Genomic DNA, 18,505 nt, shown 5'->3' with positions numbered 1-18,505 from the left:
AGTCATCAGGGAAATGCAAACCAAAGCAACCCTAAGATTCCACATCATACCAGTCAGAATGGCTAAGATCAAAAACTCCAGAAACAGCAGATGCTGGCGAGGATATGGAGAAAAAGGAACACTCCTCCATTGTTGGTGGGATTGCAAGCTGGTACAACCACTCTAAAAATCAAGTTGGAAGTTCTTCAGAAAATTGGACATAGTACTACCTGAGGACCCAGCTATACCACTGCTGGGTATATACTGGAAAGATTTTCCAACATATAAAAAGGACACATTCTCCACTATGTTCATAGCAGCCTTATTTATAATAGCCAGAAGCTGGAAAGAACCCAGATGCCCTTCAACAGAGGAATGGATACAGAAAATGTGGTACATCTACACAATGGAATACTACTCAGCTATCAAAAACAATGACTTTATGAAATTCACAGGCAAATGGTTGGAACTAGAAAGTATCATCCTGAGTGAGGTAACCCAAACACACACACACACACACAGACACACATACAGACACACACACACACACACACACACACACACACACACACACACACACACACATGGTATGCACTCACTAATAAGTGGATATTAGCCCAAAAGCTTAGATTACCCAATACAATCCACAGAGCATATGAAGCTCAAGAAGGACAACCAAAATGTGGATGCTTTAGTCCTTCTTAGAAGGGGGAACAAAAACATTCACAGGAGGAAATATGGAGAGAAAGTTTGGAGCAGAGACTGAAGGAAAGGCCATTTAGAGACTGCCTCACCTGGGGATCCAGCCCATATACATGCAGCCACCAAACCCAGGCAATATTGCTGATGCGAAGAAGTGCAGCTGACAGGAACCTGATGTAGCTGTCTCCTGAGAAGCTCTACCAGAGTATGCAATACAGAGGCGGATGCTTGCACCCAATCATTGAAATGAGAACAGGGTCCCCAGTGGAGGAGTTAGAGAAAGGATTGAAAGAGCTGAACGGGATTGCAACTCCATAAGGAAAACAATACCAACCGACCAGAGCTCCCAGAGACTAAACCACCATCCAAAAGGTACACATGGACAGACCCATGACTCCAGCTGCATATGTAACAGAGATTGGCCTTGTTGGGCACCAATGGTAGAAGAATCCCTTGGTCCTGTCAAGGCTTGATTTCCCAGTTTAGGGGAATGTCAGGGTGGGGAGGCGGGAAGGAGTGGGTGGGTGGAGGAACAACACCCTTATAGAAGCAGGGGGAGATGATGGGATATGGGGTTTATGGACAGGAAATCAGAAAAAGAATAACATTTAAAATGTAAATTTTAAAAATCCAATAAAAATAGGTTAATTTTGTTTAAAGAAAAAAGTAGGAAATCAATAGCAAAAATAAGTGAACCCAAAAACTGATTTTCAGAAGATTGCCACAATTGATATGATTTTAGCCAGATTAATTAACAAAAGGAGAGAGGATAGATTATATTATAAATAAAAGATAGTATTAATGCAACATAAACATAAAAAGATAAGACTATATATAATACTATTGGGTGCTAAAGAGATGGCTCAGTGGTTAAGAGCACTGACTGTTTTTTTTTTTTAATAGTTAGAAAACAGAAACCGAGAAATTTTATTGTGGTATCATTAAAAAGTTCAAATACCTAAGAATGAGGCAAATGAAAATGTGTACAATACTGCACTGAAATCTCTGGAACATTGGTAAAAAAAGGCAAAAAGAATAATGTTTGTATACTAATAGACTCAATACTGTTAAGATGATACAGCCAAGTATTATGCCTATAATCATAACAGTTGAGACACTGAGACAGGAGGATTTCATGAGGTAGATTCCAGGTTAGTCTATGTAACAAATTCCAGGTCAGCCTGAGCTAGATGGTAAATTTATCTTCATATTCAAATGAATTTCAATCGCAGGCTCTGGAAGTTTTTACTTTGGATGTGGTGTTCGAAATGGAACTCAGTGTCTTGCACTTGCTAGGGAAAATACATATTCTTTTTTTTGTTTTTTGTTTTTTTTTTGTTTTTTTTTTTTTATTAACTTGAGTATTTCTTATATACATTTCGAGTGTTATTCCCTTTCCCGGTTTCCGGGCAAACATCCCCCTCCCCCCTCCCCTTCCTTATGGGTGTTCCCCTCCCAACCCTCCCCCCATTGCCGCCCTCCCCCCATAGACTAGTTCACTGGGGGTTCAGTCTTAGCAGGACGCAGGGCTTCCCCTTCCACTGGTGCTCTTACTAGGATATTCATTGCTACCTATGAGGTCAGAGTCCAGGGTCAGTCCATGTATAGTCTTTAGGTAGTGGCTTAGACCCTGGAAGCTCTGGTTGCTTGGCATTGTTGTACTTTTGGGGTCTCGAGCCCCTTCAAGCTCTTCCAGTTCTTTCTCTGATTCCTTCAATAGGGGACCTATTCTCAGTTCAGTGGTTTGCTGCTGGCATTCGCCTCTGTATTTGCTGTATTCTGGCTGTGTCTCTCAGGAGCGATCTACATCCGGCTCCTGTCGGTCTGCACTTCTTTGCTTCATCCATCTTGTCTAATTGGGTGGCTGTATATGTATGGGCCACCTGTGGGGCAGGCTCTGAATGGGTGTTCCTTCAGTCTCTGTTTTAATCTTTGCCTCTCCCTTCCCTGCCAAGGGAATTCTTTTTCCTCATTTAAAGAAGGAGTGAAGCATTCACATTTTGATCATCCGTCTTGAGTTTCGTTTGTTCTAGGGATCTAGGGTAATTCAAGCATTTGGGCTAATAGCCACTTATCAATGAGTGCATACCATGTATGTCTTTCTGTGATTGGGTTAGCTCACTCAGGATGATATTTTCCAGTTCCAACCATTTGCCTACGAATTTCATAAACTCGTTGTTTTTGATAGCTGAGTAATATTCCATTGTGTAGATGTACCACATTTTCTGTATCCATTCCTCTGTTGAAGGGCATCTGGGTTCTTTCCATTTTCTGGCGATTATAAATAAGGCTGCGATGAACATAGTGGAGCACGTGTCTCTTTTATATGTTGAGGCATCTTTTCGGTATATGCCCAAGAGAGGTATAGCTGGATCCTCAGGCAGTTCAATGTCCAATTTTCTGAGGAACCTCCAGACTGATTTCCAGAATGGTTTTACCAGTCTGCAATTCCACCAACAATGGAGGAGTGTTCCTCTTTCTCCACATCCTCGCCAGCATCTGCTGTCACCTGAGTTTTTGATCTTAGCCAATCACACTGGTGTGAGGTGAAATCTCAGGGTTGTTTTGATTTGCATTACCCTTATGACTAAAGATGTTGAACATTTCTTTAGGTGTTTCTCAGCCATTCGGCATTCCTCAGCTGTGAATTCTTTGTTTAGCTCTGAACCCCATTTTTTAATAGGGTTATTTGTTTCCCTGCGGTCTAACTTCTTGAGTTCTTTGTATATTTTGGATATAAGGCCTCTATCTGTTGTAGGATTGGTAAAGATCTTTTCCAAATCTGTTGGTTGCCGTTTTGTCCTAACCACAGTGTCCTTTGCCTTACAGAAGCTTTGCAGTTTTATGAGATCCCATTTGTCGATTCTTGATCTTAGAGCATAAGCCATTGGTGTTTTGTTCAGGAAATTTTTTCCAGTGCCCATGTGTTCCAGATGCTTCCCTAGTTTTTCTTCTATTAGTTTGAGTGTGTCTGGTTTGATGTGGAGGTCCTTGATCCACTTGGACTTAAGCTTTGTAGAGGGTGATAAGCATGGATCGATCTGCATCCTTCTACATGTTGACCTCCAGTTGAACCAGCACCATTTGCTGAAAATGCTATCTTTTTTCCATTGGATGGTTTTGGCTCCTTTGTCAAAAATCAAGTGACCATAGGTGTGTGGGTTCATTTCTGGGTCTTCAATTCTATTCCATTGGTCTATCTGTCTGTCTCTGTACCAATACCATGCAGTTTTTATCACTATTGCTCTGTAATACTGCTTGAGTTCAGGGATAGTGATTCCCCCTGAAGTCCTTTTATTGTTGAGGATAGCTTTAGCTATCCTGGGTTTTTTGTTATTCCAGATGAATTTGCAAATTGTTCTGTCTAACTCTTTGAAGAATTGGATTGGTATTTTGATGGGGATTGCATTGAATCTGTAGATTGCTTTTGGTAAAATGGCCATTTTTACTATATTAATCCTGCCAATCCATGAGCATGGGAGATCTTTCCATCTTCTGAGGTCTTCTTCAATTTCTTTCCTCAGTGTCTTGAAGTTCTTATTGTACAGATCTTTTACTTGCTTGGTTAAAGTCACACCGAGGTACTTTATATTATTTGGGTCTATTATGAAGGGTGTCGTTTCCCTAATTTCTTTCTCGGCTTGTTTCTCTTTTGTATAGAGGAAGGCAACTGATTTATTTGAGTTAATTTTATACCCAGCCACTTTGCTGAAGTTGTTTATCAGCTTTAGTAGTTCTCTGGTGGAACTTTTGGGATCACTTAAATATACTATCATGTCATCTGCAAATAGTGATATTTTGACCTCTTCTTTTCCGATCTGTATCCCATTGCCCTCCTTTTGTTGTCTGATTGATCTGGCTAGAATTCAAGAACTATATTGAATAAGTAGGGAGAGAGTGGGCAGCCTTGTCTAGTCCCTGATTTTAGTGGGATTGCTTCAAGTTTCTCTCCATTTAGTTTAATGTTAGCAACTGGTTTGCTGTATATGGCTTTTACTATGTTTAGGTATGGGCCTTGAATTCCTATTCTTTCCAGGACTTTTATCATGAAGGGGTGTTGAATTTTGTCAAATGCTTTCTCAGCATCTAATGAAATGATCATGTGGTTCTGTTCTTTCAGTTTGTTTATATACTGGATCACGTTGATGGTTCTCCGTATATTAAACCATCCCTGCATGCCTGGGATGAAGCCTACTTGATCATGGTGGATGATTGTTTTGATGTGCTCTAGAATTCGGTTTGCCAGAATTTTATTGAGTATTTTTGCGTCGATATTCATAAGGGAAATTGGTCTGAAGTTCTCTTTCTTTGTTGTGTCTTTGTGTGGTTTAGGTATAAGAGTAATTGTGGCTTCGTAGAAGGAATTCGGTAGTGCTCCATCTGTTTCAATTTTGTGGAATAGTTTGGATAATATTGGTATGAGGTCTTCTATGAAGGTTTGATAGAATTCTGCACTAAACCCGTCTGGACCTGGGCTCTTTTTGGTTGGGAGACCTTTAATGACTGCTTCTATTTCCTTAGGAGTTATGGGGTTGTTTAACTGGTTTATCTGTTCCTGATTTAACTTCGATACCTGGTATCTGTCTAGGAAATTGTCCATTTCCTGAAGATTTTCAAGTTTTGTTGAATATAGGTTTTTATAGTAAGATCTGATGATTTTTTGAATTTCCTCTGAATCTGTAGTTATGTCTCCTTTTCATTTCTGATTTTGTTAATTTGGACGCACTCTCTGTGTCCTCTCGTTAGTCTGGCTAAGGGTTTATCTATCTTGTTGATTTTCTCAAAGAACCAACTTTTGGTTCTGTTGATTCTTTCTATGGTCCTTTTTGTTTCTACTTGGTTGATTTCAGCTCTGAGTTTGATTATTTCCTGCCTTCTACTCCTCCTGGGTGTATTTGCTTCGTTTTGTTCTAGATCTTTTAGGTGTGCTGTCAAGCTGCTGACATATGCTCTTTCCTGTTTCTTTCTGCAGGCACTCAGCGCTATGAGATTTCCTCTTAGCACAGCTTTCATTGTGTCCTATAAGTTTGAGTATGTTGTATCTTCATTTTCATTAAATTCTAAAAAGTTTTTAATTTCTTTCTTTATTTCTTCCTTGACCAGGTTATCATTGAGTAGAGTATTGTTCAATTTCCACGTATATGTGGGCATTCTTCCCTTATTGTTATTGAAGACCAGTTTTAGGCCGTGGTGGTCCGATAGCACGCATGGGATTATTTCTATCTTTCTGTACCTGTTGAGGCCCGTTTTTTGACCAATTATATGGTCAATTTTGGAGAAAGTACCATGAGGAGCTGAGAAGAAGGTATATCCTTTTGCTTTAGGATAGAATGTTCTATAAATATCCGTTAAGTCCATTTGGCTCATGACTTCTCTTAGTCTGTCGACATCACTGTTTAATTTCTGTTTCCATGATCTGTCCATTGATGAGAGTGGGGTGTTGAAATCTCCCAATATTATTATGTGAGGTACAATGTGTGTTTTGAGCTTTAGTAAGGTTTCTTTTACGTATGTAGGTGCCCTTGTATTTGGGGCATAGATATTTAGGATTGAGAGTTCATCTTGGTGGATTTTTCCTTTGATGAATATGAAGTGTCCTTCCTTATCTTTTTTGATGACTTTTAGTTGGAAATTGATTTTATTTGATATTAGAATGGCTACTCCAGCTTGCTTCTTCTGACCATTTGCTTGGAAAGTTGTTTTCTAGCCTTTCACTCTGAGGTAGTGTCTGTCTTTGTCTCTGAGGTGTGTTTCCTGTAGGCAGCAGAATGCAGGGTCCTCGTTGCGTATCCAGTTTGTTAATCTATGTCTTTTTATTGGGGAGTTGAGGCCATTGATATTGAGAGATATTAAGGAATAGTGATTATTGTTTCCCGTTATATTCATATTTGGATGTGAGGTTATGTTTGTGTGCTTTCATTCTCTTTGTTTTGTTGCCAAGACGATTAGTTTCTTGCTTCTTCTAGGGTATAGCTTGCCTCCTTATGTTGGGCTTTACCATTTATTATCCTTTGTAGTGCTGGATTTGTAGAAAGATATTGTGTAAATTTGGTTTTGTCATGGAATATCTTGGTTTCTCCATCAATGTTAATTGAGAGTTTTGCTGGATATAGTAACCTGGGCTGGCATTTGTGTTTTCTTAGGGTCTGTATGACATCAGTCCAGGATCTTCTGGCCTTCATAGTTTCTGGCGAGAAGTCTGGTGTGATTCTGATAGGTCTCCCTTTATATGTTACTTGACCTTTTTCCCTTACTGCTTTTAATATTCTTTCTTTATTTTGTGCGTTTGGTGTTTTGACAATTATGTGACGGGAGGTGTTTCTTTTCTGGTCCAATCTATTTGGAGTTCTGTAGGCTTCTTGTATGTCTATGGGTATCTCTTTTTTTAGGTTAGGGAAGTTTACTTCTATGATTTTGTTGAAGATATTTACTGGTCCTTTGAGCTGGGAGTCTTCTCTCTCTTCTATACCTATTATCCTTAGGTTTGATCTTCTCATTGAGTCCTGGATTTCCGGTATGTTTTGGACCAGTAGCTTTTTCCGCTTTACATTATCTTTGACAGTTGAGTCAATGATTTCTATGGAATCTTCTGCTCCTGAGATTCTCTCTTCCATCTCTTGTATTCTGTTGGTGAAGCTTGTATCTACAGCTCCTTGTCTCTTCTTTTGGTTTTCTATGTCCAGGGTTGTTTCCATGTGTTCTTTCTTGCTTCTATTTCCATTTTTAATTCCTTCAACTGTTTGATTGTGTTTTCCTGGAATTCTTTCAGGGATTTTTGCGATTCCTCTCTGTAGGCTTCTACTTGTTTATTAATGTTTTCCTGTGTTTCCCTAAGTGTGTTCATGTCTTTCTTGAAGTCCTCCAGCATCATGATCAAATATGATTTTGAAACTAGATCTTGCTTTTCTGGTGTGTTTGGATATTCCATGTTTGTTTTGATGGGAGAATTGGGCTCCGATGGTGCCATGTAGTCTTGGTTTCTGTTGCTTGGGTTCCTGCACTTGCCTCTCGCCATCAGATTATCTCTAGTGTTACTTTGTTCTGCTATTTCTGACAGTGGCTAGACTGTCCTATAAGCCTGTGTGTCAGGAGTGCTGTAGACCTGTTTTCCTCTCTTTCAGTCAGTTATGGGGACAGAGTGTTCTGCTTTCGGGCGTGTAGTTTTTCCTCTCTACAGGTCTTCAGCTGTTCCTGTGGGCCTGTGTCTTGAGTTCACCAGGCAGCTTTCTTGCAGCAGAAAATTTGGTCTTACCTGTGGTCCCGAGGCTCAGGTTTGCTCGTGGGGTGCTGCCCAGCGGCTCTCTGCAGCGGCAGCAACCAGGAAGACCTGTGCCGCCCCTTCCGGGAGCTTCAGTGCACCAGGGTTCCAGATGGTCTTTGGCTTTTTCCTCTGGCGTCCGAGATGTGTGTGCAGGGAGCAGTCTCTTCTGGTTTCCCAGGATTGTCTGCCTCTCTGAAGGTTTAGCTCTCCCTCCCACGGGATTTGGGTGCAGAGAACTGTTTATCCGGTCTGTTTCTTCCAGGTTCCGGTGGTGTCTCAGGCAGGTGTCCTGCAGCTCCTGGGCCCTCCCCCACGGGAGCCCAGAGGCCTTATACAGTTTCCTCTTGGGCCAGGGATGTGGGCAGGGGTGAGCAGTGTTGGTGGTCTCTTCCGCTCTGCAGCCTCAGGAGTGCCCACCTGACCAGGCGGTTGGGTCTCTCTCTCACCGGGTCTGGGAGCAGAGAGCTGCTGCGGGCCGGGATCCGAGGATGTGGGACTTCCGGTAAACACAGAACGTGCCCAGTCCTAGAGAAATTCTGCTTCCGTGTGTCCCAAGCTCACCAGGCAGCTTTCTTGCAGCAGAAAATTTGGTCTTACCTGTGGTCCCGAGGCTCAGGTTCGCTCGTGGGGTGCTGCCCAGGGGCTCTCTGTTTTTTTTTTTTTAATTGGTGATTTTTTTTATCTTTATTAACTTGAGTATTTCTTATTTCCATTTTGATTGTTATTCCCCTTCCCGGTTTCCGGGCCAACATCCCCCTAACCCCTTCCCCTCCCCTTCTATATTGGTGTTCTCCTCCCCATCCTCCCTCCATTACCACTCTCCCACCAACAATCATGTTCACTGGGGGTTCAGTCTTGGCAGGACCAAGGACTTCCCCTTCCACTGGTGATCTTACTAGGATATTCATTGCTACCTATGAGGTTGGAGCCCAGGGTCAGTCCATGTATAGTCTTTGGGTTGTGGCTTAGTCCCTGGAAGCCGTGGTTGCTTGGCATTGTTGTTCATATGGGGTCTCGAGCCCCTTCAAGCTCTTCCAGTCCTTTCTCTGATTCCTTCAACGGGGGTCCTGTTCTCAGTTCAGTGGTTTGCTGCTAGCGTTCGCCTCTGTATTTGCTGTATTCCGGTTGTGTCTCTCAGGAGAGATCTACATCCGGTTCCTGTCAGCCTGCACTTCTTTGCTTCGTCCATCTTATCTAATTGGGTGACTGTATATGTATGGGCCACATGTGGGGCAGGCTCTGAATGGGTGTTCCTTCAGTCTCTGTTCTAAACTTTGCCTCCCTATTCCCTGCCAAGGGTATTCTTGTTTCCCTTTTAAAGAAGGAGTGAAGCATTCGCATTTTGGTCATCCTTGAGTTTCATGTGTTCTGTGCATCTAGGGTAATTCAAGCATTTGGGCTAATAGCCACTTATCAATGAGTGCATACCATGTATGTCTTTCTGTGATTGGGTTAGCTCACTCAGGATGATATTTTCCAGTTCCAACCATTTGCCTACAAATTTCATAAAGTCGTTGTTTTTGATAGCTGAGTAATATTCCATTGTGTAGATGTTCCACATTTTCTGTATCCATTCCTCTGTTGAAGGGCATCTGGGTTCTTTCCAGCTTCTGGCTATTATAAATAAGGCTGTTATGAACATAGTGGAGCACGTGTCTTTTTTATATGTTCGGGCATCTTTTGGGTATATGCCCAGAAGTGCACTGACTGCTCTTCCAGAGGTCCTGAGTTCAATTCCCAGCAATCACATGGTGGCTCACAACCATTTGTAATGGGATCTGATGCCCTCTTATGGTGTGTCTGAAGACAGCAATAGTGTGCTCATATACATATAATGAATCCTTTTAAAAAACAAATAAACAAACAATACTATTGATAACTCAAAGCCTGCCAATTTGATAATGTAGATGAAATGGGGCAGTTACCTGCATGACTCAATCTGGGTGCTTGATATGTAATGAAAACTCAAGTCAATTGGAATAACCTGCCTTGGTTTAGATGAGTTCACTGGTGAATTTTCTAAACATTTAAAGGAGGATATTATCAATTCTTAACAATATCTTCCAGAAGACAGAAAAGAAAGAAATATATTTTCATTTGTTGAGGGCAGCATTTCCCATCCAAAGCTGTCAAAATCTATGAGAAAAAATGGCAATCCAGTCAGAGAGCTGGTATTGCTTAGAGAGCTGTATGCAGCATAGTGATCTTACTGAAAGAACAGACTTCCCCAATACAATGGAGGACTGTTTGTATCATCCTTATTTATAGTTTTCAAAAATTGAAACTAAGCAATATGTCTTTCAGCAAGTTAATAGCTAGATAAGCGATATCCATATAAACCACGAAATTATTTTTCAGCGTTAAAGAGTAAACTATCAAGCAATAAAAACATACAGGAAATGCCAAGCCACATTACTAAGTGAAAGAGGCCAATATGAAAAGCATATTGCCTTATGAATCCAACCACATGACATTCTGGAAAAGGGAAAGTCACTGAAATAGTAGCAAGATCAGGGGTTTCTAGTGGGTGTTGTGTAGGGGGAATGAATAATCCAAGAACAGAGGAATTTTAGGGCGGTGAAACTATTCTGGTACAAGATGCTGATAATGGGGGAGGCTGTGTGTACGGTGGGGGACAGGCAGTCTAAGGATACGCTGTGCTACAGCTCAGTTTTAGTATGAACCTAAATACTGCTCTATAAACTCTATTGGTTACAAATAGAACCCATTCATTGTTTAGCATTTGAGGATATGTATAACAGTACAAATAAAAAATTACCATTAATTCCTTTTGATATTATTTTGTATTTTATCAGTCAGTTTTTCTTCTTTCTCATCTTTTTTCTTTCCCCCCTTTGTTTTGTTTTCTGTTTTATATAGACACATGCATATGCATAGCATTGGTTTCATACAATAAATGCTCTCTTTAATGCTCATACTATGTAATATATAGCCAGAGAGTCTAGTCATCATAAACATTTTTGGGCCCAGGATGACAGAGGATCTTTTCAACACATGTTTCTATGATTGTTAACACAGGACTATCCATCTATCAGTCATCTGTGTATGTGTGTATGTATGTATATATGTATGTATCTCTCTCTCTCTCTCTCTCTCTCTCTCTCTCTCTCTCTCTCTCTCTCCATCCATCTACCTTAGGATTCCAGAACTTCAAGATCTCATATTTTCATTGAGTAAAATGTTAGTGATGAAAAGAAATGATAAATTTTGGATTTTATGATGACATCTGAATCTAAGTTAAATATGCACAAAACATCATTTTTATTAAGATATCCATTTTAATTTCTACTTTTTCTGAGACTTAATTAATTTATTAATTTTTCTTTTATTGAAAATAAATTGCTTTTAATGCAGTATATTCTGATTACAGTTTTCCCTTTCCCTAGTCCTCCACCTCTCTTCCTCCCCTCTGGATCCACTCCCTTTCTATCTCTCCTTAGAAAACAAACAGGCTTCTAAGGCAGGACTATTTATGAAGGTTTAATGTTTATGAGAATCATACTCATGCTATTTTTAATTTTTTTTCAGAGCTGGGAACTGAACCCAGGGCCTTGCGCTTGCTAGGCAAGTGCTCTACCACTGAGCTAAATCCCCAATCCCTTATGCTATTTTTAAATGCCATACTTTACAAACTGTTGTACAGTTTGCTTTTTAGTTCTGTTTCTACATATCCACATCCAGTATGTGCTATGTGTCTGTGATACGTGTGGTACATAAACCTATGTGTGTTGATGCATTCCCATACCCTGTGTGGCAAGGCCAGAGGATTATCCTTGGTGTCACACTGTATCATTTTCTGTGTTATTGCCTTTAGTTAGGGTCCTTCCTGAACCTGGAGCTTGCTGTTTTGGCTAGAGTTGCTGGTAAGCAAACCCTGCCAATCAACCCGTTTCAGCTCCATGCAGCTAGGGTTACAGATGTATATGTGGATCTTTATGTAGGCGATGGTGATGGAACTCAGGTTCGCATGGTCGAACAGCAAATACTCGTAACTAATGAAGTCTTAATGTTTCTGGAAAGCAGAGTTAGGCTATATTAAAGTGTCATACTTTACAAACTGTCGTAGTTTGCTTTGAAATTCTCTGTTGATACATATGCATACCCAGTATGTGCTATGTATAAGCAACTTTGCAGTCCTTGACATCTATTTAAAATGTGTATTTAAACTTCTATTCTGTGACATTGTGAATCCGACAAGATAATTTAAAATAACTGTGTGATTTATGATTGGCTAATTTATTAAAAATTTTAGTGTGCTATGGATTGAACCCAGGACTGTATACTAGGCAAATATTCTGCTATTGAGCCACAGATACCACCCTGAAATATTTTATTTAATCGATCCCTTATTTTTTTAAGTTTCATTGAAATGTTTTGCTATAGCAATGTTGAAATGTAAATTTTTTAATAACCGACTTTATTCTCATTTGTGACTCAGTATGGATTACATTTCTGAATACAGTGTTGTAGAGTCAAAGGGCAGGCTAGTAAGAACTCTCGCTACTGTTTATTTCCTTCATCATTTGTGTTCCTATAAGCAATGTTCGAGAATGCTCACTTCCTGTATCATATCAGTTCTGGCTGGTATTATGATTGCTAAATTTTCTCAAGTAGTCGTGTTGGTTTTACTTGAATTTGTCATTATTTTTAATAGAAAGACTGAACATTTCGATATGCCTTTTGGATAGTCTTACTTTGTGGTTTGCCTGCTTGTGCCCTCTGCATTGGTTTTTGTGTTAACACACAAACATTAATAGTTTAGCTCCTACTTTTCCCACTTTGTAGCTTAAAAAGCCTAACAGTAGCTAAGGCAACAAAACATGCTAGGTGTTTGAACTCTAAAGAACAGGTTTTAGCAACTATGTATGATTAAAAAAATTCCTGTATAATTCATTCCAAATATCCATCCAGGTACAAAGTCTTTTTCTATGCTTGCTTTTCTGGATACATGGAACCTTTTGCAGAAGGCAAGGCAGCTGCATTCTACGTGAATGACATCCCATGACAGCATATGGACAGCACATACTTGCCATAAAAAAGCTCTGAACATGTGTCCACCTGAGTATAGCTCATAATTATTTCTAACCAATTAGAATACTGATGAATTCTGCTCCCTGTATGGCTACTTCATTTTTAATTGCAAAATGAGCTGGGTGTGACAGAACATACCTTTAATCCCAGAACATGGGAGGCAGAAGCAGGTGGTTCTCTGTGAGGTCAAAATCATCCTGGTCTACATTGTGAGGCCATCTAAAAAACTGAATATTATTTTATAAATCACATTATAAATTAACATAGGTAAATCACTGGTTATTCTAAGCAATTATAAACAATTATATGGACTTTTATTCTATAAGACAGTAGGTTTCATTATGATATTTTCTTACATACCATTATGTACTTTGACCATATTTATCCTTTAGCCATTTTTGTCTGTCTCTTATCCTTTTGGTCGCTTTTATTTTCTCTACAAATCCACCTCCCTTTTCATATCTATTTTAATGATTGCTTTAAAGGAAAATAATTAGTTGTGGAATGCTGATTTAAGTAAAACTTCACAAAAATATTAATATGCAAAATGGATGAATGTTAAGGATGAGGTATTTGGAAGGTCTGTGCATTAAAAATTTTTGCATAACCCTATTTTTTTTCTGTACAAATAAATCTAGGTGCAAGCTTTTCATAAGAAACAATTTGAAAAATGATGGTTTAATGAAATGAGCACTGGGAATAGAATGAGAAGCATAACTGGCCACACATCCTTATATATGTTGCTTAACATTAAACCTTAACTTTATCAAGATATAACATGTATGTAAATATAAACCAGACAGAATATACTATACAAAATTGCTGTGACAATTGCTACAGAGTATTCAAATCATGAAGCAAACAGTTCTTGGCCTTAAAAGCTTTTTAATTCACTTAATACCTATTCTAAGATGTGTATAAGATGTGATATGTAGCACACATGAATAAAAATGACCGCGTGAAAACACTGAAGAGAAGGAAAACCTGACAGAAATGCAAAATAATATTGTACATATTGAATTATCTTAAATATTATATTGGAGATACCTATAAGTCTGAAGTTTCTCAAAAGTTAGATGAACCTGTTCTTTCAATCTAGGTCCTGTCTCCCTTCAATTAAGAAGTCATGTTGATAATATGCGTCCCACCCCCTTTTCTAGAACTTCATCATTTTTTCAAGAGCCATGGTCAATACATCACATCCAGGAAACACTATAGTCAAGTCCAGGCGTAATACCACTCTTTGGAAAATGGAAGTTATCACAGTTCGGTGTTAACACTGACATGAAGTTCTAAGTATTACCATAAGGATTCAAATCAGCCTCTCAGGACTTACCAGGCAATGATAAGACCTGCCTACTGGAAGGATTATGGAACTAATAAAGGACTCTGTGTCCAGAACACTGGGATTCTAAACAGGAGAATCAGGATGAGTTCCAAAGTAGGAAAGTAACCCGGGATAAATGCAGGTTTCTGTAAGGGTTGTCATGCCTCAGGTACTCTGAGACTTTCAAGCTATAACATTAATTATTAGGATGGTTCAAACACAAAAAGGACTTTCTGCTGTAATACCTATGAACTGGTAGCCAAGCTGGGAAGATGAATAAATAGGGCATGGTTGCTAGAGGAAATTCCCGGAAAGAATCATTTTCCTATACCCTTCACACAAGGCTGTGTTTTCACAAAGAATTTTAAGTGCATCTTATTGGTATTTTTCCTCAACTCAGCAGCACAAGATACAAAATATTAGGTCAAAGTTTATTCCTTTATGTGTAGATCATAATTCTCAGATGGGAAACTTTTTGTTACTTAAAAAAAAAACAAAAGGTACTTCCAAAATTTTTAGGTGACGTTATGACACTATATACTTACTGCTTTCTGCATGATCAAATGTAATCAGGGCAAGAACTTTCCAGAATGCTTTCTTGGCTTTCATATGGAGGATAGAGGGTGTGTTCAGATCGACAAGAGTTGTTACAAGAATGATTTCAGTTCCAAATTCTAGCAACTTGGATGAGAACTGTTGGTAGTTTGGCCTAGTGTAGTAGAATGAGAATAATGAGGAAAGATACTGGGGATGGATTTAGGTTGTAAAATCAATAGAACTTGGTGAAGAACTCATTATGTGTAGCGTGAAGAAAGTGCATTGGAGAGAAAAATGATATTAGGCTGAAGGAAGTGTCATTGATGAGTCCTAGACATACAGCGTATATATTATAGTATATAAAAATCTTAACAAAAAAGTGAACACAAGAAACAATTAGGTTTTGAGATAGAAAACACTATACCTAGTTTTTAGATATATTGAATTCTCAGTGCTTTGGAAACTTGAAGAGGAAACATTGAGTAGGAGGTCTGACATTCAAGGGAGAGGTCTGTGCTGTAGCCATATAAATTACATGAGTCATTTATGAGCTGCACTTCATAGAATTCTCTAATTTGTTTTTCACCTTTAATATGTCACTTGAAACCTCAATTCAACACATATAGGTTAAATCTCAGCTAGTAGTCAAATAGTCAGTGTTAAATACAAGGGCACTATAATTTATTTAACAATTTTTTTTAGTAGTGAACATTCGCATTGTATCTGTGAATTTTTCAAACTATTATGCATGCAATAATAAAATGGTTTATACACATATATTGATATCCTGGGTTTTTTTTCCTTTTGGTTGGGGATGGAACTCGGGGCCTCCCCCAGTGTAAGAAAATGCCCTACCACTGGGGTTATATAGTCCAGCCCCTTAAAAAATGTTTAAGACAGGACTTTGCTAAATTATTTAGGCTAGCCTTACTCTCATTCTATGCAAGATATAGGCAAATCTTGAACTTGTAATGTTCCAGGACCGGTCTTCCAGATAGCTGTAATTTCAGTCCTGCAACACCGGGTCCAGAGATGTTGATGCTCTTATATTCGATGGACGATCTCTGTGGAGTGAGTTGCAAGCATTTTTTAGTCCATAATTGAAAATAAATAAATAAATAAATAAATAAATACATACATACATACATACATACATACATACATACATACATACCTGACACCAAAATAGATCTTTGTTGCATACTTCAAAAAAAATCAAACAAAATTACATTGTCTTGGGAGTAAGTGAGCTTGATAAGGCATTCTGTGAGAAAAGAGATTCAGGAGCCTGTATAGAGCATTAATGTTGCTTTCTTCTAAATGAACAGCCCTCTGTGAGCCTGGATTTTTCCTCCTGTGAACTGGCACCACACTGTGGAGCAACACACACAAAGAACCACTGTCTGAATATGGCTGAACACTGTAGTAATCTTGTAGTAACTTGGACATTTCACATCCATGAAATAAGAACTTGGGCTCTGAACCAGCTGTTTCTTCTTCTATTTTTTCTTTTCCTCTTCCAAGGAAAGGTGGAATAGATCTCTAGCCAGAAGCATGGCGATGGCTCTGCCAGCACAGCTGCTCCAGATCTCTGAGGTGAAATCAGGACTTGCATGCATTTTAATCTCAATACATGTTTCTTGGCAGTATGGCCAAGAGCATGAGGGCCAGAATGAAAGTTGTAAGACTTGAAATTTTGACTTCACTATTTACTGGCTGGGTAATTATGAACAAGTAGATATTTCGTCAGCCTTAATCACTTTTCTTGTATGTATGGTAAAATTTAGGTAAGAGTACATTCATATAAAGTTCTTAGAAATTCTGTGGCACATAATAAACACATAATAAAATAAATGTAATTTGTCATTCTTTAACAGTTATTTATAGTTTCACCCAGGGTTGGAGAATATGTTTGAACCAAAACCCATCAACATACTACTTTATAGATTTAAATGTCAAATATTGCCATGACTTGTTAGTCAGACCACAAAAAGTATCTAGTATCATCAGACTTATTTTCCTATCATAAATAGTGATAAAAATCCAAGAAAGGCTATAATTCATAAAGGAGACATGATTCAAGCTTGACATGATTCAAGCTTGACATTCACCGAAATATTCTCCCTAGGAAAGATAGAGTGGGTAAAAATGATCGCTTGGGGCCTACTATAATGGCTAGAACTTACAGGTATGGTGCCATAGAGATTGGAACCATAGAGAAGTAACCCTAGAAGCCTGAATGTTGTCTTGATAACTTTTAAGACACACTAGGAAAGCTGAATATCATCTGGCTTTAGTTTATTTCTCACATGGTCATACAAGTATGACATTTGTTTGAAGAAGAAATTTACTTTTTGCATATATATAATGTTTTGTGTTTGGATTATGAAACCTTGTTTAAAAAAGCTGGTAACTTTTTCATCTTCTACATTCTCAAATATTTTTACATTGAAAATAGATTCTTCCATTTGACTATATTTTCCCCTCCCTCTACATCTCCCAGCTTCCCCTATCTCCCCCGTCCCACAGATATACTCCCTTAGCTCTCCTTTAAGAAAGAAACAGACTTCTCAGAGAGAGCAAATAACCGTAATAAAAAAAGATATAATAAGACATGGCAAAAACTCTCATATTGAAGCTGGATGTGGCAGTGGATTAGGAGGAAAAGTGTTCCAAGAGCAGACAAAAGAAATAGAGATACACCCACTCTCAGTGTTATCAGTTCTGCAAAAGCACCAAGCTAGTAGCTATAGCTTGTATGCAGAGGACTTGGTGCAGAGGCATGAAGGGCCCATGCTTGCTGCTTCGGTTTCTGTGAGCCCATAGGAGCCCTGCTCTGTTGATTTGGTGAGTCATACTCTCCCTTCTGACTTCTTTAGTTTTTCCTCCCTTTCTTCTGCTGGGTTTCTTTGAGGGGAAAGATGTGATACCAATTTCGACTCTCTCTCTCTCTCTCTCTCTCTCTCTCTCTCTCTCTCTCTCTCTCTCTCTCCCTCTTTCCCTCTCCCACTCTTTGCATAATGTCTGGCTGTGGGTCTCTGCATCTGCTCCCATCTGTTGTTGGGGAAAGCCTCTCTGATGATTACTGAACAAGGCACCAATCTATGAGTATAGCAGATTATCAGTAAGAATCTTTTTTTTTTTAAATTCTGTTGTGTCTACGTCTCTGGGCTATCAGTCTCTGGTTCCTGGCCATTTAGGCAGTGTATGGTATGGGCTCCCTGCTTGGTATGGCCTGAAGTGAAACAAGACATTGGTTGGCTTCTCTACAAGTTCTGAAAGACCATTGTCCCAGGGCATCTTGTAATTATAACAGATTGTAGGGCTAAGGTTTGAGTCTGGGTTGGTGTCCATGTTTCTCCTACTTTGTCTGCAGAGTACCTTTCATTTTTTTTTTATTAACTTGAGTGTTTCTTATTTACATTTCGAGTGTTATTCCCTTTCCCAGTTTCTGGGCAAACATCCCCCTAATTCCTCCCCCTCCCCTTCTTTATGGGTGTTCCCCTCCCCATCCTCCCCCCATTGCCGCCCTCCCCCCAACAATCACGTTCACTGGGGGTTCAGTCTTAGCACGACCAAGGGCTTCCCCTTCCACTGGTGATCTTACTAGAATATTCATTGCTACCTATGAGGTCAGAGTCCAGGGT

General features: G+C 39.2%; 1 pseudogene; it reads right to left on the bottom strand.

Annotated features, from left to right (window-relative positions):
* Positions 1–16,158: 16,158 nt before the first annotated feature.
* On the bottom strand, positions 16,159–16,464 carry Rps27-ps5 (ribosomal protein S27, pseudogene 5; annotated as a pseudogene).
* Between the last annotated feature and the right edge of the window lie 2,041 nt (positions 16,465–18,505).

This window comes from Rattus norvegicus, chromosome X, assembly GCF_021556685.1.
Source record: "Rattus norvegicus strain SHRSP/BbbUtx chromosome X, alternate assembly SHRSP_T2T, whole genome shotgun sequence".
Lineage (NCBI taxonomy): Eukaryota > Metazoa > Chordata > Mammalia > Rodentia > Muridae > Rattus > Rattus norvegicus.
The sequence above is the reverse complement of the archived record's forward strand: the minus strand, read 5'-3'. Positions and strand labels throughout refer to the sequence as shown.